Source organism: Tympanuchus pallidicinctus, unplaced genomic scaffold (genome assembly GCF_026119805.1).
Source record: "Tympanuchus pallidicinctus isolate F22 unplaced genomic scaffold, pur_lepc_1.0 scaffold6, whole genome shotgun sequence".
In the NCBI taxonomy this organism is placed as follows: Eukaryota; Metazoa; Chordata; class Aves; order Galliformes; family Phasianidae; genus Tympanuchus; species Tympanuchus pallidicinctus.
In genome coordinates this window covers 35,295,926-35,321,015 of record NW_026294780.1, presented here as the reverse complement: position 1 = coordinate 35,321,015, position 25,090 = coordinate 35,295,926, and the positions used below count along the sequence as shown (strand labels likewise).

Here is a 25,090-nt window from a genome sequence, read left to right as displayed (position 1 = left end):
ATGTGATAATTCATAGCATTCTAGATGAGTGATCAGGTGCTGGAACAGGCTGCCCAGGGAGGTGTTTGAGTTACCATCCCCGAAGAGGTTCAAGAAGTGTTCAGATATTGTGCAAAGGGACATGTTTTAGTGGGGAAATATTTATGGTAGGTGGACAGTTGGACTGAACATCATGGAGGTCTTTTCCAACCTTGGTGATCCTGTGATTCTTTTCTGTCCTTTTCCTTTCACGTGTTTTAAGCTTGCTGCTTTGTTGTTGTTGAAGTGTAAAGAAAGCCTTTCTTATTCAGCAACTAGTTTAATGAAGTGCTATAAACAATTTATATGACTGAATTTTCAGGGAAAACGTTTCTTCTTTTCTATCTTCTCCTTTAGCATAACGCCTTTCTTAAGAGAGTGGGGAAATCAATTGTATGCCAAATTGTAGAAACACTGATATATATTCTTCCAAAGTTACCAGATAGTAAGTGAAAAGTGTATGTAATTTATCCATCAGAATTTGTCAAAATAATATATGACAACTCATTAACTCACAACAATTCCTATCACATTTGGCAGTAAAGTTTTGTATCTGTCTTGCTAACACAGCCTCACCACACCATATTTCTAAAAACACAGTTCTGTGAAAGTCATAGACTACATAGATAGGAAAAAAAAAAAAGAAAAAAAAAAAAAAGAAAAAGAAAAGATATAAAATAGAAAAATAAATGAAATCATAATAATGTAGCAAGGAATTGATTCTTTGGAAAAAAATGTATCTCCACGTAACTACATAGTCTGTGACATGACAAAAATGTTTGAGTATACTGTTTGAGTACAAATGGATAAATAAGCTGAATTCAGTGTACTGCTATCCATAAGATTCAAATGTTGTTTATGCATACTGAGAGTTTCAATAGAAAGTTTGTAATTTCCATTTACCGCTATTTTCTTATTTTTTTTATGGATATTTTACTCATCATTTGTAATATTTACTACTCATTTAGAACTCTGACTCTTCATGAGCCATCTTACACAGAATTTTGGCTGTCGTTTCTATACACACCCAAAATACAGACAAGAGAGGATTTCAGTAATCCTCTCCTTGTGGTTAAAAAGCACGCTTACATATCTTGTATTTTCCTAAAGAAATATAGTTACTACAGACTCATTACGATATTATGATTAAAAAATAAATACATGCAGTACTCTTTTCACAGTGATCTGTTTCTTCTCTTTCTATTCTTTGGAATTTTCTACTGGTGAGAAAAAAAAATTAAATGTTTTGTCTTTGGATTTTGAACTTTATGAATTATCCATAGCACTCTTGGTTTGATCTGAAAGAAAAAAGAATAATAAAAAAATACTGCTATACTATCAGTTTTGGGATTTGCACTATCCATGAGGAATGAAGCCTTCCTTGTGTTTCCTATATGAAACTAGTATTGCCTTGGCCTGTTTCATTCATGACCTGACAAGCATCAAAACAAGTAATTAGAGGCAGAAGCACATGGGAGGAAGATGCAAGAAGAAGAAAATGGGAAAATCCACTGCCTATTGACAAGGTCAGTCAAATTTCTCATGCTCTGAAATTTGTACTTTGTGATTACATTTTTCCTTAGAATTACATATATCCTAGAACTCAAAAACACAGACCTTATACATGAGAGTTTACGGGATTCACTTGAGGATACTGAGAAACACCATTCTGGCTAACTTTCAAAAATAAATTTTTATTAAATTGCAGAAGTACTCAAGGGATCCTAAACAACAGAATCTAAGTAACAAAACTAAAATCAGCTCAATCTGTGTTTTAACTTACTATCATCAAAAAAAAAGATCTTTAAATAAATAAATAAATAAATAAAAATTACTTATTTCAGCCAAAACAGACTATTCTTTTTTTGACAACAAAACACATCATGTTCATGTGCAATTTATCTTTCCTGTTTTTTTTTTTTTTTTCCTCCCTTATTATTTGTTATTTCTGTAGGCATTACAAATTTCTTATGTTACATAAAATATAATACAAGACCCTAAGTTAGAAGAAGTAAAAGGCTCATCTATGAAATGAAAAATTTGGATGCTGTAACATGATCTTTATGATACTCACCAACTGTGGTAACACAATGCTTGAATAATAAAAAGTAAAAGGTCATATTACCAGATCTAATTCTGAAATTACTCATGTTTTGAAGAGGCAAGATGACCTCCAGAGATTCCTTCAAATCACAATTATTCTGTTAGTCTCTTACAACACAAAGATAAATAATGAAAAAGGAAAATAAATGAGCGGTAGTTCTGAACCTCACAAGTTTTGCCTCTGGGCAAAAAAATATCCTGTTTGTAAGCGTACATATAAAAGAAATGTAGATGATACAAAGTTAAAAAAAAAAAAAATGGGAAAACAACAACAACAAAGTGTTTAATACATTTTTCAGAACTAAAATACCTTTAAATCACTCTAATGTCAGCAAACAAGTCTGAGTGACACTACCTAATGGAGATGCAGTGTAGCAGGGTGATCTAAGGACGCAGCTTTACTCTGAACTCATTGTCTTTGGTATAGTGGATTGAAGTCACACCAGTTTTGTGTGCAAAATATGGCTTTTATGCATTAATAGTAAGATAAACAAGGATACACAAACACACATGTGCATCCTCATGATTTATAAAAATATTTTCTTTGTATAAAATACTTGCCTTCAAATCTCATTATGTCAAATCAGGTACTCCAGTGCTACATGATGGATATAAATTAGAGGAGGACAAAGGAGAATATCCACTCTTTGCTGGATGAGGCTGGGAATGTGACTACTGAGGATAAGGAAAAGGCGGAGGTTCTGAATGCCTTCTTTACGTCTGTCTTTAAAAGTCAGACCAGTTATCCTCAGGATACTCCTCTCTCTGACCTGGTAATCTCGGCTGGGGAGCACACTAACCCCCCCGTGATTCTGGAGGAAACAGTCAGAGACCTACTGCTCCAACTGGACTGCCACAAGTCGATGGGGCCAGATGGGATCCACCCAAGAGTGCTGAGGGAACTGGCGGAGGTGATAGCCGAGCCGCTTTCCATCATCTGTCAACGCTCCTTGTTGACTGGTGAGGTCCCAGAAGACTGGAGGCTTGCCAATGTGACTCCCATTTATAAGAAAGGTCGTAAGGAGGATCCGGGGAACTACAGGCCTGTTAGCCTGACCTCGGTGCCAGGGAAGGTTATGGAGCAGATTGTCTTGAGGGAGATCATGCGGCATGTGCAGGGGGACCGGGGGATCAGGCCTAGCCAGCATGGGTTCATGAAGGGCAGGTCCTGCTTGACCAACCTGATCTCCTTCTATGATCTAGTGACCCATCTGGTGGATGAGGGAAAGGCTGTTGATGTGGTCTACCTAGACTTCAGCAAAGCCTTTGACACTGTCTCCCACAGCATTCTCCTGCAGAAGCTGGCAGCCAGAGGCTTGGATGGATACACTCTTGGCTGGGTAAGGAGCTGGTTGGAGGGCTGGGCACAGAGAGTGGTGGTAAATGGAGTCAAATCCAGCTGGCGACCGGTTGTGAGTGGTGTTCCTCAGGGGTCGGTGCTGGGGCCTGTCCTCTTCAATATCTTTATTGATGACCTCGATGAGGGCATCGAGTGCACCCTCAGTAAATTCGCAGATGACACCAAATTGGCTGGAAGTGTGGATCTGCCTGGGGGTAGCGAGGCCCTACAGAGGGATCTGGACAGGCTGGAGAGTTGGGCTGAAGCCAATAAGATGAGTTTCAACAAGGCCAAATGCCGGGTCCTGCACTTCGGCCACAACAACCCCAGGCGACGCTACAGGCTTGGGGCGGTGTGGCTGGAGGACTGCGTAGAGGAAATGGACCTGGGGGTATTGATTGATGCTCGGCTGAACATGAGCCGACAGTGTGCCCAGGTGGCTAAGAAGGCCAATGGCATCCTGGCTGGCAGCAGAAACGGTGTTGCAAGCAGGAGCAGAGAGGTGATTGTTCCCCTGTATTCAACACTGGTGAGGCCGCACCTCGAGTACTGTGTCCAGTTTTGGGCCCCTCACTGCAAGAAAGATATTGAGGCCCTGGAACGTGTTCAAAGGAGGGCAACAAAGCTGGTGAGGGGTCTGGAACACAGGCCATATGAGGAGAGGCTGAAGGAGCTGGGAATGTTCAGCCTGGAGAAGAGGAGGCTCAGGGGAGACCTCATTGCTCTCTATAACTTCCTGAAGGGAGGCTGTAGTGAGCTGGGGGTCGGCCTCTTCTCTCGTGTCATTAGTGATAGGACCAGGGGGAATGGCTTCAAGCTACGGCAGGGGAGATTCAGGCTGGACATGAGGAAGTATTACTTTTCGGAAAGGGTAGTCAGGCACTGGAACGGACTGCCCAGGGAGGTGGTGGAGTCACCGACCCTGGGGGTGTTCAAGGAAAGACTGGATGTTGTATTGAGGGACATGGTTTAGTAGGAGCTATTGGGAATAGGTGAACGGTTGGACTGGATGATCTTTTAGGTCTTTTCCAACCTTGGTGATTCTATGATTCTATGATTCTATGATTCTACTGTGACAGGTTACAATGCAGCACATTATTTTGAAAATTAGGAGAAAGTCAGATGTTACGAATTGGCTGTTAGAGGCCTTTTGTTTGTTTGTTAATATATGTGAATACATACATTGTTTCAAAAGTGATGCCTACTATTACCAGGCTCTGAACAACCCAATCTAGCTGCTAGCTGTTCATTGCAGGAGAGCTGGACCAAATGACCTTTAAGAGTTCCTTCTGACTCAGAAGTTTCTTTGATTCTATAATTTTACTTATTTCCATGGAAACTACAACAGAATCAAAGAGCACAATAGCACTGTTTGACAGAGAAATTCTCAGCTACAAAACACTACTTTTCAACCACCATTAATTAAATCACCACCATTAGCAATACATTTTTGCTTGCAAAGAACAAGAGCCTTCATGCACCTTCATAAAAATCTGCACCAGCAGAGGTGACTTGCTGATTCACAGATGCTATAATAGTATCATATCATTGGTAGGAAAATGTTGCCTACACAGTCCATTTTCCATTGGCATGAAGCCTTGATGAATCAATGAGTGCCTTTATTCTACATGGAGGGATTAAATCACGCAGCATTGCTTCACATGCAATCTCATGTCAGATGCCATTCTGTCAGACTGTCCCTCTGCTGATATCTGCCATACTGCAACAAAATGTAGTGGAATATTGGTAGGAAGGTTCAACCTCTACTGCCATACCACTAACATCCGCCTCTGATGTTGTGGACCAATACAATATTACATAAGGCATTACTTTTGGAGCAGTTCACAGGGAAAAGTTGTGTGTGTTGATGGTGTGTTCATTTTCCTCACAGAGGAACTCCAGCTAGGCTAAAGTATGTATCTGTAATTATAAGGTAGGAAATAAAATCACACAATACCTACATTTAGCTATAAATGTTTACAGCTGCACCTCTTTCTCTTTATGTTGTTTTGCTTTGTGTCCCTTTTTAGTATTGCATAATCTACAAAATCTGTTAGCAGCTGTTAGGAAAAAGAAGACTACATAGAACTCTTTTTCTTCTGTTCTAGTGCAGAGTACTTAAGGACAACTACTGTTCATTTTTAAGACCTCTTCCTGGGCTATGGAAAGATATTTTTATAATATTATTACCAGGATGCTACAAGAAAAGAAAGGGGGGAATAAAAAAAAGAAAAAAAAAAAAAAGAGAGAGAGAGAGAGATGGGGGGGGGGGGGGGGGGGGGGGGAGGGGGGGGAGGGGAGGGAGAAGTATATGGCTATAGTATTATATAGCAATGTTATTTTCTAAGGGAATGTGTCCCTCCCCATGTCAAGGGGAGTTTGGAACTAGGTCCCTTACAACCCAAACCATTCTATGATTAAGATATATAAATTTCATTCAATTCCTTGGTAAGTTGTTTTGATATTGTTTTGTTTTGGTTTGTTTCTTAAAAACTTGGGAGTTTTTTCAAAGTTATAAAATGCATCATGAGATTGACAGCACCACTGAACATATGACATTGAAAATATCAATATATTTATCATCTGTCTTTCAGCACAACAGATATAGTATTGAACGCTGCATCTAAATATATATATTGATAAAAGTATCTCTAGGAGAATTAAGTGCTAAACATTCAGGAGAACATGACTTCACTCCCTTTGGTAAGATCTCAGCTGCACATATTTGATGAAGCAGAAAAACAAAACAAAACAAAAAAAAAAAAAAAATAAATTAAGCTTTCATCTGTGAAGGTGAAAAAAAAAAAAGAGAGAAAAAAAAAAGTGCCAAATGCAGATTGTGTGTATACAACATATATTTTTAAATATATATGCATAAATGTATATATTTGGGGTATGTATTTTTCAATCTTAGTGATGGTAATGCGTAGCAGCATAGTAATAAGAATATTTACACAGCGAATGTATGAATGCAAAAGTTGTCAGTTCCACTTTTTTAGAAGCAGGTATAAATTGTAGTTTTCCTGACTTCTAAAAGAATTTGTTTTGTTTTATAACTCAGAAGCCAATGTTGTAACAGGAGCTGTCATGCATTTCTCCATAGATCTATGTGTGCATTTCTCCATAGATCTGACAATGCCCAACATCATAAGTCTCCCGACATCTATCATTTATGCTTCTATACATCAAATAAAGCAGTATGCAAATACATGAGCCCAGGAAAAGAGATTTTCTTATTCTATGTTCAGTACTTCAGAACACTACTCTACATAAAAAATGTTTAAGTCTCTAGATATCAGTGAGGATACAAGATGTTTTCACTACAGACACTTATTAAAAGTGCAATCTCAGGTTTGAGGAATGTCATCTTAAAATAGCACCTAAAAAAACAGAGCATAGAATACTTGAAAGTTCTGAAGGAAAAAAATAGGTGCTGATACACAGAAGGAGCATTGTATAAACCAATGCAACTGAAAGGGTTATAGATTTTCAAGTATTATGAAAGAGATATCATTCACATGGCAGTTTTACATCAATGCAATTCCACCTTTGGGGGAAAAAGCTCTTATTTTATTAAATATTATTTCTAGGATTATTGCAAAAATGATTAACAGCCCCCATGCATCTTATCATAATCCTTCCTAAATATCTACCAGTGCTTACTATGCATTCAAGCATCACAGTAGGGAAAGCACATTATTACATCCATGTATCTTAGGTGGCATTTTACAACGGTTCATCAATTATTGCATTCTATTAACACTCAAATAATTCAGCACAATTAGCTCTGCATGTCCCCTTAAGAATTATTTAAAATTCAGTCCTCTGGTATTATCTGAAGCTTTATGTTGGATAAGAAGAACAAAACCTTGAAATCATACAAAAATAAAATAAAAACAAGTATAAGGGCTTATTTTAGACTCACTGATTTTAATTTTTTTATTTCTTATAATTATCAGAGAGTACATGTTCCTAAAGTTAAATTTCGTCAAAGTCCAAAACTCAGGAATCTGCATAACCTTTCTATATATTGGTATCAGGACATTACATATATTTAGAAGAGAAGCTCCTACACATACATCTTCAGAAATGCATAGCTGAGCTGTGAATACAATACTTTCAATATCCTACAAATCAGAAGACTCTCAGAGCTGTCAAATGGGGGCTATGGATTGTGGGAAGGATTGAAAATTGTTGTAATTGTGCAGTAGAATCTTTATTTTTTTCCCATAACAAATCAGAAGTTAAAGAAATAATTCCAGACTTCTGTATTTTAAAATCTTCATCCTTGTAGTTGATTCCAGTAGATTTGGAAAAAATCTCTAAGAAACAAATAGGGAAGAATTTATACCAGAGAAGTTATACTGGCATTTCATTGTAGAATAATCTTTCTTTATATTTTGGGTCATTCACAAGCTCACTGGAAAGATGTGGAATAATGTAGCAGCATGAATGTTTATATCTCTGTGAAAGGCACTCACTACAGACTAACACCCCTGCATTTTCTATTACACGATGTCTAATTAAGCCCCATGACGCCACTCTCAAATCTGACAAAGCAGAGATAATTCTTGACATTTTCAAAAACTTGGCTTATGTTCCCCTTCTTTTTACAGTGACACAAGCTGGGACTTCAAACTGATAATGACATTGCAGCAAGTTTTTGGTTTTTTTCAGTCTTTTTCACACAGTAGTTTACTCAGAAGGAAGGGAACCACACAGCTCTTTATTTGCCTTTGCAATCTTCAAGCAAAAAATAATGGCAGCCAAAAGACCAAATTTTGCCCTTGCTTGCCTGTGTTCAACTGCCACAAAAATCAATGAAAATTATGTGTTATGCTACCCAGGGAGTGATTGGGTCCATTGCACACAGAGAGAACTGCCACAGTACATATGGGGTGATAGGTCACGTCACTTCAATTGTCCTTATCTTCTTTCTGCGCTAGACAAACATCAGAAGAGAAGAACATAAAACAGTAAAACAGCAATAGTAATCCTCAGTGTCTTGGTGCTGTTGCTGTCACTGCTTCTCCAGTACAGCTGCAATGAAGAATTTTCTCTACCACATGTGGTGTTTCACATCTACCCTTCTTGGCAGCAGCAGGAAGCAATCCAGCAATATTTGGAGGCTGTTTGTAAGATTCATGCCTTTAACACCTAACTGTGGATTTCCAGATGGAAGAATAAGGGCAAATGTGAAAGTGGTTCTGCATATGCTTCTGAAATTTAAAAAAATAAAATAAAATAAAATAACACAGAGAAATATGTCTTCCTTTTTAAAAATAAATCAGGTATTTGCATTCTATTCATTCTATTCTTTCTATTATTTAAATAATATGAATTCCCCCTTCCTTGACCTGGTAATATCAAATTTCTTATTTATTTTATTGTGTTCACTGTAACACTAGAAAAAGAGACTATGCAAGATCATTTTCTTCAGTTAGAGAAATAATAAAAAGTACTCAAAATGACTTACCCAATTCTTACAATGATTAAGAACTGGCTTACAGATCTTAGGGGAAAAAATAATAAACTCAGCTAAAATTACAGAAGCTTATACAAATCTCATCACTCTATTGTTTAAAAATGCACAATTTGCCATTTAATTTCTCAGTCAAAAAGACTAAATCTCCTAGAGCTAAGACTAATGCAAAAATCATTAATATTTTCAACTGTAAACTCATGAGAAATTAGCTCCAATAGCAAAATATCTTGCCTTTTCATTATTTTGTTCTAGAAATGAATACAGTTCTGTAATAAACATCATTTGTTCAGGTTGCATCCTAATTCACCCCACAAACACTGGTAACAAAACTAATTATTTTCAACCTCAATCTTCAGTCAACTATATATTTTGAAGGCAGTCATCAAATTGGTGGAAAATTACATCTTACACTGCATTTCATGCTTATCACAGTTCTTTTCTTTCTATCTATCTATTTGATTAAATCATTTCACGTCTTTCAGAAGTCACAAGTTGGAAAAGAAAAAAAACAAATTCATAATAGAAAAATGTAATGTGTATAAAGAATACTCACATTACAGTTTTGATCTTAAGTCATTTGAGCTGTGAAGTTAAAGAGCACACAGCAATACAGTTAACAGTAAATCTTCTCTCAGAATTGGTCTTTCCAGACATAATCTCTCTTATAAAACAAACACAAAGACTAGAAGAGAATGCCATATGCAATGAGTTTGTGTTTTCTTTGGCATATTTTTTCTTATTTTTGAGGCATTAAAGTTCTAGTGAAGTCAGGCACTAGGTATATGAGTAGTAAGAAAAGTCTCCTGACCAAATTGATATTTTTTGAACTAGAAAAATCGGGCAGAAATCTTGAGGAAAAACATAAATCCAGAGGGGAAAAAATGGCATGCTCAAAACTATGGAGTGGGTTAGTAGTAAATTAATTAAAAAATCACAGGTACGTATATTCAAATTTTCATTCCAGTTCCTCAGTGAGGAGGCTACATTATTCCAAATAACTAAATTCAGTTAGTGGAAAAAATGCATTTCTTGTGTTACATTTAAGTGCCATCTTACATTAAGAACTCTCATTAAAATTGAATGCATAAATCTAAGAATCTAAAGTAATATTACTGATGGATAAAGATAAGAAGTAATGCAAAAAGCAAAAACATATTTATTTTTATATTTTTACATTTCTATTTTTAAACGGACTATTAATTCTCACAAAATTCTCTTGTCTGAAATAAATGCAATTCATTGAGATTCCATTTAATTAAATTATTGCTACTACAGTTAAGAAGTAAAATTTGGGTAGTTCAGTTTTTAAGAAGGAAAAGTACAATAAAGCTTCAGAGGAGAACTTACAAATCAACAAGGGCAGTAACCTGAGTGATGGTCCTGAGGACAGATAGGTTAGAAAAGACATTGTATGGACAGTACGGACTAAAGAACAGCTTTTCATTCAACCTTTCAGTAGCTTTCTGCAGCATCAGCTAACTTCACAGTTTTCCTTTCTATTTATTTCTTTCACATACAGATCTTAAGCACGTGAAGATAATCTGTACTTTTTTGCAAGGAAACTCAAAATCATAGGGAAAAAAACAACTTACTGTGCAGTTTCTACAGTTTACAAAGGTGCACTCTGAGTAGAGATTTAATATCCTACGTCTAGCCCAGTGCCAGGACAAAAGTCAACGTGCATAAACTGAAACAGAGAAGGTTCAATCTGAACATTAGGAAATACTTATTTACTGTGAAGTCTAGGGAGATTGTTGGCATCCTTCAAAACCTCATCCTAGGAAACCTAACATAGGTGTCCCTGCTTGAGAAAGGAGTAGGTCAGATGAGCTTCAGAGGTCCCTTTCAATCCCAACCATTTTGTGATTTTGTGATCGATAATGACAAGAAATATCCTCACTTTCCTATAACACTGGAGGAACACAGTCAAGGATTTTTTATTGCTTATTTGGACAATTACTTGTCCAAAGATGGAAGGCTTACTTTCAGTGTTTTATTCTGCTTTTACATTGCACACCTTCTCGTGAAAAACATTCTCCATAAGACATACAAGCTGACATGAAAATTATTTATATATTTTAGTAAAGACAATATGAATACCCTTGCAATCAGATAAGTTTTAGGTGTGTCATATTCAACTCCCATTGACCAGAACAGACATACCCATTTACATATATAGCTAGGCTCTGTTAAATTCTCTGCAGGAAATCAAATTATATTGTTCTCCACATTGCTTCAAACAGATCACAAGAACAGGCCTGAAAACTATCATTCACTGCACAAAAGGCAGGACAATGCATAAGAGAATTTTCATAAATACAGAAATACTGCTGATTGTACCTTCATCAAAGATAATAGTATGAGTTATATGTGAACTGTCCAACATCAGAACTGAAAACTATGTTTTCTCAAGAAATTGTCATGGCAGTATGTGAATTCTGCTTTGATGCATGCCTGAATTGCTGTGCATATATTTCTGTGCTTTCAGATCAAATAACTAGTAGAAAGTAGATTATTTTGTTTGGTTACTGTTGGTTACTGTTGATTACAGTGAACTGCTGTCTAAAGTTTTTCTTCAGTAACTTCTCATAATGACTAGTTTGACAAATCATTGATCCTTACTTAATGCTGGATGGCAATCATTTGGAAAAACATTTATTAGTGGATTATTATGTGTCTTAATTACACAGATATTTTCACAAGCACTTTGCCTCAGTACTCAGCTTAATTTGTCACCATTTCATTCTAAGTGAGCAACTTAATCAAGTTACTGTTACATTCCTACAAGACTTTACAGCAGTTTCTTTCACTGATGAATATAAGTTTAGACCATCTATAAAATACAATAGCCGAGTATATTTTTAAAATAAAAAAATTCTTGGAATTCCTAGAAAACTGGAGTTTCAACAAATGAATAGGAGATAATAGATCTGAAGAGAATGGGCAGGAGAAAAAATAAATGATTAAAACAATTTTCATAAGATCTCTAAGTGAATTTTTCATACATTTGTCACAATAGACTATGAATATCTTTAAATTATAGCATATGTTCTACCCTAAAATTGAAATATAATGATAATGAATATATTATAGTATGTCACCAAGTAAAAGTATGTTTGCAGAAAAGAAACATTAAACAGTTAATATCCTCAGAGAACAGAATAAAGATGATCACCTTGCCTATCAAGTCAGAAACTACAATGAGTATCACTTTGGAACAAACTTTTAAAAATAAGTATGACCTTCACGTTAGTCACTTAAAACTCAAGTGTAGCCCCAGAAAAGTATCAACAAACTACTAGCACTGTGCTTATGAAGCTGTGTGTTTCATTATAGAGTACAGATACTATCTGAGTTAGTACAACTGATAAGGTCCTGAAACAAGGATACACGTTCCTACTCCAATAACATAGTAAATAGTATATTATTGCACACAAAGCTTGCCCTCGAGTAGGGAAGACTAACTTGTAAAGATTTAATTACACACAGCACACTTTTTAGAGCAGATTGGCTATTTCAAATTGAAACTTGACAAGTGCATCCATTTATCTAGTTAGTATAATGTGCTGTGATAGTACTCAAGTACTTCCCAACACAGCAAGAAGGAATTAATTTACTTAGCTATTTTCTGATCATTGCATTATGCAGTAGTATTTATTTATCGGGAAAAGTTAATGTCCTACCCTGCATCTCCTAAATAGTATGTTTACAAGTTTTAATGTGAACGAGAATACATTTAGATTAAGCAAAATTGCTATTATGATGGATCCAATTTATTTCCTTACGACAAAATGAAGTTGTAAGAACTTCTTTATTAGCAATAATCACATACAGTAGACATATGATTGTATACTAGTGAGAAAAGGACATTATTTTTACAGGTAGAAACAACAGATATATATAGACAAAAATACAGATGTTGTGCTGTATTTTTCTAATCCCAGCCTCTTCATGCAGAGTGTATGACATAATACACTGAAGTTAAGGAGAAATACCAGAAGGAAAATGTAGAGTTCTGTTACAGTATATCTTCACTTGCTGACCTTCTTCTAGAGGAGTCCATTTTGGTGGGTTTTTTTGTGCAAAATCTCACAAATAATTTACTGCTTGAAATGAATTTACTACCAGGAGACTACCACTGCCTATTTTGTATTAAAAATTACCACTAAACCTTTTTTCAGTGAAATTGCAGCTTACCTCCTAGCAATTTCTAATTTTCTAACCTAAGGTAATACAATTGTAAAAGCCACAGAGTTGGAAAACCTCCTTTGGGGTCCCCCCATCAACTATACAGATTTCACTCCAGTTTCCTTATCCACTTCTGGCCTCTGACAGCCACCTGGCAGCGCAAAAGTACCTCTTGATCCAGATCCAGGTACAAGATAGAGTCGGATCACACTGTTCTAAGTCTCTACTAAGAAGTGTCTAAATAAGGCCCTAAAGCATTTGCCTGTGCTTAACATTTTTACTGAATTACATGTTCCTTTGTTGAAACCATTACAAAACATCATGAGTGAGTATATTCAAATTGATAAATAGAAAAAGAGGGTTAGTATCAATCTTAGTGAAGAGAGTAAATATTGAAACTCAGAATACATAACCTCTGTTCTAATTACAATATAGAAGTATAATAGAAGTTTTCCTTGAGTTACTTCTATATTTAGCATAATTTTTAAAGCATTTCTAGACAATCAATTTTCCTAAATTGTAAATGACAAATAAGAGTGGATTAACTGGGATATCATTTATGCAAAGTCCAGTTATTCCAGGCTCAGCATGAGGATGCATTGATTGAGAATATAAATTAGCTACACAAGAAGAGAAAGAAACATGTACTTTCCAGTCCCTTGCTGTCACATTGTCACTTTGTTTTCACTTACAATGAAGATGTATAAAAGATATAGCCAGAAATCCAGTTCTTTAATAATTTCTTCCTTAACAAAATAGCTCTCAAGTTTTGTTTGAGGAGAAAGACAACAGTCTCTACATTGGTGTAATTCCCCTTCACCCTAGCCCCCATTTAACTAATTAAATGTTCTTTACAATTTGGAATCACTAAGTACAGCAAAGCTCTTGAGAATCATAAGCAAAATCAAGAGGACATTTCAAACACAGGAGTGGTTGGTATAGAATAGCCTTGGGAGTACATGATGCTTTCAGTATCATTTTGTACTGTACTTTAAGGCTTTAATATCCCTTCTAGCAATGTTGCACCAACTGCTAATCAATACCAATTATTTTTCTCACTATAAAAACAAGGTTTAGTTAACCCCTTGAGTGCGCTACCTTGAAATAAAGAGGACATACTTTTTACACAGATGAAGACAACAGGCCATCCACCACAAGGAAATTACTCCCATTAAAAAAAAAAAAAAAAAAAAAAAGAGTCTATATCCAAATTTTGGATGAACATACAGTCATTCAGTCATCACAAAACTCCTCAGATCTATCAGTTTAAGGTGGCAATTTAAAATTGCGTGCTTAAGTAAATGAACTAAACACTTTATGACTGTGTTTCAGTCATCTCATAACCCTACAGTCACAGGGGTCTTTGCACACAAATTTTGATAGACTAAGAAAATAAATAAATCATAAAAAAGACTAGGATTTATTTTATTTTATTTTATTTTATTTTATTTTATTTTATTTTATTTTATTTCTGGCATTGCATTCAGATCTAAAATGAGTTAGAACAGATATGGTAACACTTATTTTACTGCCAACTTACGTCATTATAAACTTTTTCATTTTGTATTCAGGTCAGGAGAGAATTCACATAGAGAAAAAAAATTCATTTCAGAAACAGGAAAAAAGAAGTAGCCCACCCTAAAATAACATTCTCTTATACATGTGCATATATATATTATAAAAGCCTGAGTAATCACCAATATAAATAAATGTTTTTAATTTCCTATTTGTATACAGGACATAAGTTATCAGACCAAACATCTATGGAGGTTAGTCAAGATTGTTTTTTCTGTAATTAGGCGAACAGCTAGCAGAATTATTGAATTACCTAAATAAATCAAGAATCTTTAATATTAGTTTTCAAGTCATTAATTTTAATTAAATAATTTAAATGCAAAATAAATGCACATATTTAGGAAACTAAAGATATTGGGAAACTGCCTATTTTATAGCCTTACTGCTTTTACACATTCTCACTGTCTTTTTGGCAATGGAAATCTAGCTTATTCTGAAATGCAAATCTGCTAAAATGCTGTTAATGGTTTACACTTACGTGTATTTGTCTACTTGTCTACATATTTATCATATAAACTTATCCACCTCAAAGTTTATATGCAATGTTTAATTCTTACAGACCATCAGAGCTTTATATATTTAATTTTTTAAAAATATATTTATATTTTTTATCCATTAAAAATATACTACCAAATGGGAATAAAATAGAATAGAAAAGAGTTTAATAGAAAAAGTTATGAGTCTGTACAATGAAAATAGAGCAGGTGTTTCTGTAACACTTCACAAAGGTGAGAATTCAGATAGGACTGAGAGAGAAAAAAAAACTAGTGTCATAGAACACTTCTGAAATTGATTCATCATATGTATAAAAAATTGATGTTACATTGCGCTGTTTAACCTAAGGTAATGTCTCACGTCAGTGTTCATTTCAGAAAGTTAACCTGTGATCATACAAAACTCCATAACTATGCAAAATACAGTGCAATATTCCTGAGCTCTCAGTACACTACATGGGACTCTCTGAAGCATTTCTTTTTTTAACCCAATTTAAGAAAAAGCAAAGAAAATGTGGTTCTAACAAGCTATTGCTCTGGAGCTGCCCCTGTTCTTTGCATAGACTTGATAAGTTTGTTTCATCGTAAATAATTTCTGCCTTTCACAACCAGCTTGCCCATGTTATTACTACTGTTCCTCCTATCATCTGACTCTCTGAAGATTGTAAGTTACTACAGCAAAGTAGGTTTAGAAGTCATGTAAAACTTTTTTCAGGTGTTCCATAAGTGTTTTCATAGAGTTCATCGTTTTACAGAATTCCATAAGGAACCTGAACCATTACTGCTGGTGAAAGAAGCATAATGCAGACTTGGACAACAAGAATGCTTTCCTAAAAAGAAAGTTACAGACCATTGACAAAGAGGAGATAAATCTTGCTGAAGTTTTTAATTAAAATTTCTGTGGAATCCCTTTTCAATGTTTTCATATTCTAGTTTTCTCAATGCTGTAGGCATTTCTAGGCAGTATTAAAAGCAAGACAGAACAAAGGACTCAGAATTTCAATGGCTTTTTGAAACACTAAAAATAACAATGCTTGTACACACAGGATGTAACTTCATTTTATTACTTATTCAATTCACTGCAACCAGAGATAGAACAAAACATGCCTTAAAATGAAGGGGGAAAAAAAAGGCCAAACTGCACACTACATACTTACTTTCATCATTATAGTTGTCCCATCCTTTACTAAAAAACAGTTTTAACTCTGATGCTATACAGAAATAATACTAAATATTTTAAAATGTAGTGTATTCTTCTGCTTGAGACTATAAAAATGCTCATACTCGCCAGCAAATATGACCAGTTGGTCTTGAAATCCTCCTTTTGATTCTAATAAAGAGGAAGATCACTGCATTTCATTCCCTCTCTGTATAGGAAGCCTGTCTTATTCTGTTCAAGTTGAGGTGATGACAAACCATCATAACTTCCACAGTGGCAGGTAGTTCAATGATTAGTTTGACATTACTAGCCCCTAACTAATGCAGCAATGCTTCCTTTTTAAAAACTGATGTCAAAGCAGTGGTGAACATTTAGAAATAGAATTTGGGGCCTGCCTGCATCATTTTTAATTTAAAAGAGTACTGAGAAGTGCTGAGGAGAAGGACATGAAGAAACAATGGATTTTTCTTTCCAAGGAAAAACTCCTAATTGAAAACCTTAGATTGAGGGACAACTGGATACAAATTACAAGCATTACAAGGTTCAATTAAAATTCTTGCTGGATCTAATACATGCTCTATTCTGTATTATTATTATCTTACCAGAAAGTGAAAACAAAACAAACAACAAAAACAACAAAAATCAAGTGGAATCTTGGATCTCTCAGAAATTTCACTGAGCTTATATCAATCACTGATACAAAAATATTGATTTTTACTGAAATGTAAGTTGACATAATTTTATGTGCTTTTATATGTGCAAACAAAATGTCACTCAGCAAAAACCATATATTTTATGTATTTAAGAAAAATGTTGCTTTATGTAATTGAGTTAAGAAAAATAATTTAAAATAAATATTTTAAAAAATGTCTCGGTTCTGAGAAGCAAAAACTGCTCTACTAAAAAAAAATTGAGGAATCGAATTCTTAATCAACATATTATCCTACTACATCAAATATCTTAGAGAAAGAAAAAAGAAGTAATTTGTACTTCTATGTTTTATCTTTTTTCTAGATCACTGTTTCCAAATGGCTATCCAGCCGGGACTGACTTGGTCATTCACCTTCAAACTCATGAAGTTCAGATGGCACAAAATACTATACTTTCCTGAAAGACTGTTCTTTTGTAAAGCAGAAATACCTGTCTCAGTTTCATTTTGTAGACCTTTCTGCATTCTTGGTGTGTCTCTGATACTGAATTATATTTTGTCTTCCTTGGATGTGTCACCGATTTTTGACTTCTGAGCAGTATGAATATGGATATACAGAGGGCTCAGTACTTAAATAGGGTCAAAACATGCATAACATCGAGTGCCTTACTGGAAAAATGGAGTGAAGAAACTGCATAAAACTGCTCTTAAAAATGACAGATTTAAGACAGCTTAAGTTTTCTGTGAGAACATATGGTACTCTGATCATGGGATAACCTAGTCAGGTAGGGGAGAAGATTTCTAGACATTTTTAGACATACGGAAGAACTTTTTCTCTCAGGGAGTGGTCAGGCACTGGAATGGCCTGCCTAGAGAGGTGGTGGAGTCGCCGTCCCTGGCAGTGTTCAAGAGGCGTCTGGATGACGTGCTGATATGGTTTAGTACTTATGGTGGCAATGGTGATGAGGAGACGGTTGGACTAGATGATCTTATAGGTTGTTTCCAACCTTGAGATTCTATGATTCTATGACTCTAAGAGAAGTTAGACTGTGTTTAATAGAAGTTACTGAGTGGCAGAAGAGATTATTCTGTTATTTGCCCATTGTTTTTCTAGGAGTCTGATCATTTAAATTTATGAATTTGATATCATAGCTCCTGTAGATACAGAAGCTTATTTCAGCGCTGAACATCAACAATTCTGTTCTGTTTTGTTTTGTTTTATTTTGTTTTCTCTCCCAGTGTATTTGGTTTACATGGCAAGGTTTTGGTAGTGGGTGGGCTGCAGTGGTGCATTTGTGAGCAGAGCCCAGACTTTGACCCATGTTAGACAAGAGTCAGTTCCAGACAGCTCCAAAAAACTTGCTGCTGGCAAGCACTGAGCCAGTGAGCAACACTGATTGTGTCTCTGTGAGAGCAGATTTAAGGAGGAGAAAAACTGTTGTGCAACAGTGCTGGAGAAATAAGTAGGAAAGAAAACAGTCCTGTAGACACCATGGTCAGTGCAGAAGGAGGGCAGGAGGTGCTCCAAGTGCAGAACAGAAGTTCCTTGCAGCCTTTTGAAAGGCCATGAAGTGGACCCGCAGCCCAAGGGGCAACACAGAGAGCACATCATGTGCAGCCCATGGTGGAGTAGATGGATGTGACCTGAAAGTTCTGGGCAGGAGCTGCAGCCCCTGCAGAAGAGTCCCTGGTGGAGTAGGTGGGCTAGGGGACCTGCTGCCCTTGGAGACCTGTGATGAAGCAGTTCCTGAAGGCCGGGCCCCGTGTTGTATGGACCCATGTAGTAGCAGTACAGGAAGAGCTGCAGCTTGTTGGAAACCCTTACTGAATCAGTTTGGGAAGAATGGCATCCTGTGAGATGGACTCCATGGTGGAGCAGGGGCAGAGAGAGACTGTGAAGGAATGGCAGATGACAAAGTGTTATGGACTGTCCCCATTCCTCATTCCCCTGCACTTCTCCTGGAGAAGGTAGAAGAGGGTGAATGAAGAGAATCATAGAATCATAGAATCACAATCACCAAGGTTGGAAAAGACCCACAGGACCATCCAGTCTAACCATTCACCAATCACCAATAGCTTTCACTAAACCATGTCCCTCAGAACAACGTCCAAATGTTCCTTGAACGCCTCCAAGGTCAGTGACTCTACCACCTCCCTGGGCAGCCCATTCCAGTGCCTGACCACTCTTTCAGAAAAGTAGTATTTCCTAACATCCAGTCTGAATCTCCCCTAGTGCAGCCTGAAGCCATTCCCTCTAGTCCTAACTAGAAGAAGAACTAGAGAAGGTGCTTTTAGTTTACTTTTAGGTTCTCACTGCACTAGTCTATTAGTAATAGGTAATAAATTATATTAATCTCCCTACACTGAGTCTGTTTTGCCTGTGGCAGTACTTAGTTAGTTATCTCCCTGTCTTCACCACAACTATTGAGCCTTTTTTCATCCTATTTTCTCTCTCCATTTCATTGAGGTGGGGGAGAGACTGATGTGATAAAGTTTGCGTGCCGATCAGGGTAAAACCACCACTTTCAGAGAGCTGAACAAAAGGGTTAATGTGAAAATATCACATTATAAATTAACATAACTGTTGTCACAGTTTAGTGCAGAAAAAAAGCTCATAATGTCATTGAATACTTAGGAAGGAACTTCTGTGTTATTAAAAAAGGAATGGGAGAAAAAAAGGCTATTAGTAGAGGGTGAATTGAGTGCTTAACACTTGTTCCAGTTTACAGGTCGATTTTAATTTTGTGTTAGGGATTACAGAGAAATCTGTCAATAAGACAGTCATACAGAAAACACCTGAAGGCAGTGGAAAAGGAGCTCTTACTATTTTATGTAGAAGTCCCCATGTAAATTATAATGTTGAAAGATGAACACAGTTTTTCCATGCCTATCAGGATCAATTTCTAGCTGAATCAAACACCTGATTTCTAGATCTCTTGCAGAAAACAGAAAAGATAATTCAGGTACATACTACCACTGTATACGATCAGAAAATCAACGGAATTAACAAGACTTTCCTCAAAAACAAACAAAAACCAGTGTAAACAGAAGCACTTAAGATTAACGTATCATGGTAATATTTTGCATATTCATCCAAAATCATCTTCACTAAGGCAGACATCATAAGACATTTCTGGTGCACACACACTGACAGCACCAGACAGTTGGCAGTTGTGTTTCTCTGCACCTTTTCTGAAGCCTCTGGGTTTTTAGGGAAGTCTCTTCCCAGCACAGACTGAAACCTCTCACCACCACTAAACATGCTATCAGTCACAGCCTCTTTGAGTGCCCCTAGCAAAAGGAAAGGAGTGGTACTGTTCACTTCTAAGTCCCTGTTAGTAATTGTTCAAAGTGAATTAACTGCATGGCACACTACTAGATTTCTTAAACAAATTAGGCATTTAATATCTGTTGGTGCTCCAGGACAGGAACAGTACAGAAAGTAAAAGATGGGATTAAATCAGAGCTTATTATGACTTATTTGACCAATTATCCATAGATCTTTTTCATTTTTCTTATACCTCAAGAACAGAAAGATCTAAACTACAATTCAACTATACTGACATATTAGTTATGGAAGACTAAAAACTCAGTGACTTAGCTATTTCATTACTGATTATTTTACAGAGGTGACAGTAGGAGGAACTATATGAAAACAAAAAATGTATGACACAAACTTCAGAAGATGATCATTTTGTGAAGGATGATACTAATGGAGATAAGATAACATAAACATTCTGAGGAGGAAAACTGTTCAGAGGAAGTATAAGCTATAAGTAGTTCATAGGGCACTAATCATAAAAGAAAAGTCTGGTCAAACATTAAGGAATACAATTCAGTGGAATACTACATACTTAAAGCCAGAATTCTTTTGAAATATCTACTTCTTATACTTCTTGAGGAAAGCTTATAGAAACTTTCAAGAAAAAATAGATAATCTGATCATACTGCTATTTGAATAGTGAAACTTCGAGAAGATTGACAATTGCTAATGAAAACTCCACTTAAACAACATTTCCTTCTTAGATTCAAATTTCACTTGCATCATCTCCTAAAAAGAATACAATTTTCCATCAATATGGTTCTATTCAATATGAGTAATATTAACTTCTAAAATTGGTTATTTTTAACATTGCACTTAAGGACATTATCAAGATGCAGTCTGTTTGCTAGAAGAGTAGCTCCACAATAACGAAACAAAAGAGCTGATGACAGCTGAAGGATAAAGCCCTAATTCCAGTTGTCTATTTTTAACTGCAAGTAGCTTTAATGTAACCTTCCTAATGAAACAAAACAATCCTTTGCTTCAAACACACTTCCATTTTAGATGCCATTTTGTCAGACTCCCTCTCTGCTGCCATAAGTCACATGGCATGAAAACTGACTGTTGGCAGAAAGGTTCAGCCTCTACTACCATACCACCAACATCCACCTATGACACTGTGAGCCAACAGTAAAATAGAAGGCATTGCTTTTGCAGCAATCTTTGTATAATACTTTTAAAGAACTTGAGAAGGAGATAGAGAACAATTTATCAAACTTAGTATACATTTTATATTTGAAGATTCAGTGTCATATTCTTCCTAGCAAGTTAGATAGCTAGCAACAGAATGACAAGCTTTGATATGTTATAAGAATTGACCTATTACCAAGGCAACCAAATACAACACAATATTTACCACACTTTGTTTATGCAACTTAACTTAAAAAAAAACTTTTTTTTAAAAAACACATTTTTCGAACTATTATGAGTTTTTCTCTTCAAAAAGTGTATTTTTCTCCCTGTTCCCTTGACTCTCAAAATTATCCTTGCTTCAGTAGGTACATAATTACGTTTATTTAAATGAAAACTAGTGAGTTGCATAGATAGGAAAAATGCAACAACTTAAACACAATACGAAATTTTAAAAAATGCTTATGGGATATCAATAAATGGAAAGCATTTGTATTCAAACAAAGAACACAGTTATATCCACTTAAACTGAACTGGTTGTATGACTCACTCAATTGCGAGAAAACAACTAGAAAAAATTTGGCTTTGGTTCTAATATTTATACTTATACATCAAAACAATTTAATCCATAAATAAAACTAATTATTTATCAGGCAGTATTCACAATGTTTGGGTTTTTTTAGCCTTCTTAAGGATTTATTCCATTATAATGTATCACTCTGTTGTTTAATATTGATGCATATATTGTATATTTATATGTATATTTCAATTGATGTATATGTTATTACTGTTAGACGTCAGTGGCAGCAAGCCTGAAATAATCCTTCAACTCTTTTGAGTATCACAGGAGTCTTTAGGGTAATAAAAATTTTCAGGAAGTACCATCAAAGGATTAAAATCTATATATGGTATAGCAATGTCTTACAATACTAATACAAAATATAAAGGTGAAAACCAGGAACATTTGAACATTTATTCACGAGACTTTATGAAGTTAGGAGGTGATCATTTGCTTGGTTTTGATGCAGGTTATTTCAAATACAGTTGAATATGCTTGACAGGATTCTACTTGCAGTCCATCCCTCTCTGATGGACTTGTCTTGAGCATTTTCTACTAACCAAATGCTTGCTAGCTGAAGATGTTGCTTGTCAAGCTGCCTGAAGTTGTGAGTCAGTCTCAGTGATGCCAAAGTCATAAATATAAACCAGCCTCTTTGAAGGTAATTTTAATGATGTATGTTCTTGATTTTTTAAGTGTATGACTGATGCTTGTCATTGCTATTCAAATTAGGCAGCAGATAATAGCAGGAACTTTCCTCCCATCAGAAGCGCTTGTATTCCTCAGCTTTAAAAGAGGTAGTTTAGTTGGAAGAGGTTAAGGGAGGAAATACAGTTTCATTGAAGATTGCACCGAACCATGTGCTGAATTACAGTGAACTGATACTAACTAAATTGATATCTATTGCAGAGAAAAAAAGTGTAGCTGCCTCTCACTGCTTTCTTCTGCAAAATAGACTGATTTAATAGAAGGCCCGTGGACTTCATAATCAAAGCACAGTACCAGGACCTGCTTACAATTTAACAATCAGTATAATCATTTCAACAAATAATTTGTATGTGTTGGAATCAAAAAGATTCAGTTTGGTCAGTGTAGATGAACTGCTGATAGAGCAGAAAGAATTGAGGAAGTTTGAATATTTTCTAATATACTAATAAAAGAGGTATTACCAGAACTGATCCTCTCTACTCTGCGAGAGGAATTACACTGCTACTCATAATCCATACTAATGTTAAGCAATCATAAAACCATAAAAAAATCAATTACAATCTGTAACGGAAAATGCTTTGATGTGACAAAAATGTCATCTGTAGAGAGTTATTTAGCCAATCTGCCCAAGAAGATATTGCCAACAACTATTAAAGAAAGAGAAACAAAAAGTATGTAAAAAAACACACCATTGCATTATAAGTGTTGTGGCAATAATCAAAATTAAGATTCAAGTTCTTTTAGATTTCACTAAATAGGCTATCTGAAAAAATGTGTTGTGTCAGGTTGTTGAACAGATTTACACAATGACAGGTCTAGTCCCCTAGTGTTATTATATAAAACCTACTAATGGGACAATTCCTTTGATCAGCCATGGATGTTTCTCCTCCATTCTGCATGGCTGAAACCATGCTATAACTGCAGAGTAATCTGTTGTGTTTTGGAATCATAATTACATATTGACAAGTTAAACTGTGAGACCTAAAGCAAGGGGTTTTTGGATATTATGTGAGCATTCTCATGGGGCAGACCTAAAGGGGCATCAATTATTTTGCTACAATCAAACTTCTTTTCAATTTTCCTTTCCTGAGTGGTGTTAAGTAATTGAAGAGCTACATAAATTAAAAAAAAAAAAAAAAAAAAAAAAGCAAGGTAAATGTAGCATGTATATAAAAAAGAGTTAGCAGATATAATTAAAACAGATATGCTTTATTGGGAAAATATTAAATGACAATTATTTGCAGTGTCTCCTTTTGCTTTTTTTTTTTTTTTTAGGTTTTTTCATCTTACTCAATTTTGATTGTTACTATGTCCTTTAAAAAAATAAATAAAATCAGAGAACTATCTAATTTATTGAATACCTACTACTGCTAAATTATTAGTCCAAATGTTTCCAAATCATTCACTAGTTTATGAAACAGTTATTGAAAGATATACAGTGGAAAAAGGAATAGTTCAAAGATGTTTTTCTTAGAAACTCATATAAAGTGACAAAACTCTAATTTGAATTACATTTAAATATCTGAAGCACAAGTTCAGGAATAACAAAATCATCCCCTCCAGACATGCTGCAAAATCACTCTTTAGAAGACAATTTTTATCCTTAAAAATGATGAATATCCTCCCTGTTTTCATATTCCCTTTCGTCTTTATCCATATTTTTGCTTTACTTTGAAGAACATGTCTACAGAGAAGTAATAAATACCAACCATATTATATTTAACACTTACATCCTTCAAAAAATCCTTCTACCAATCTTTTGGCTGAAGTTACTAAGAAAAAAGTCAAAACAAAATTTGAAGTTCTAAAGATTCAATGAAATGAAAGCAAATGGTAAAATACACATGTAAATAAGTACTTGTAAAGTTCTCAAACAATCTTTACATATCTGGTAATAAGTAAGAAAACATGGAAATTTGCTGTTACATGAGAAACAGGAAGAAGCACCGAAATAACTGGAAATTTCCACCTAATCATATGAACAAAATAAAAACACAATTATTTATGCTTGCCTTGCATCATTTGTTCTTAATTATTTGATTTTTTGCTAATAAGTCTCACAAAGAAACAAACATTGTAGGCACTGAAAGCCCTGCTGGATTTGGTTTTACTGAACTCAAATTTATTTCACAGTCATAACAGTGTATTGACCATGATATCAAAATTCAACGTGACTACCTTTTTAAAGTTAACTTTAATTTTTCCTTGAACATTAGAGTTTGCAAAGATGGGAATATAATATCCTTCTATACATGTTGTACTGACCTGGGATCCCCTCCACCAATGGAACACATGAGGAGAAGGGTGCCCATATCTATATTTTGACAGTAAAGCTCCAGAGCAACCAAAATAGAAGAAAC

The 25,090-nt window shown here is 35.3% G+C and overlaps 1 protein-coding gene across 2 annotated transcripts in view; it reads right to left on the bottom strand.

Moving 5' to 3' along the window:
* The window catches only part of PCDH9 (protocadherin 9), a 724,127-nt gene that overhangs the window by 199,376 nt on the left and 499,661 nt on the right, over positions 1-25,090 (bottom strand). The gene's annotated exons all lie outside the window — the stretch shown is intronic.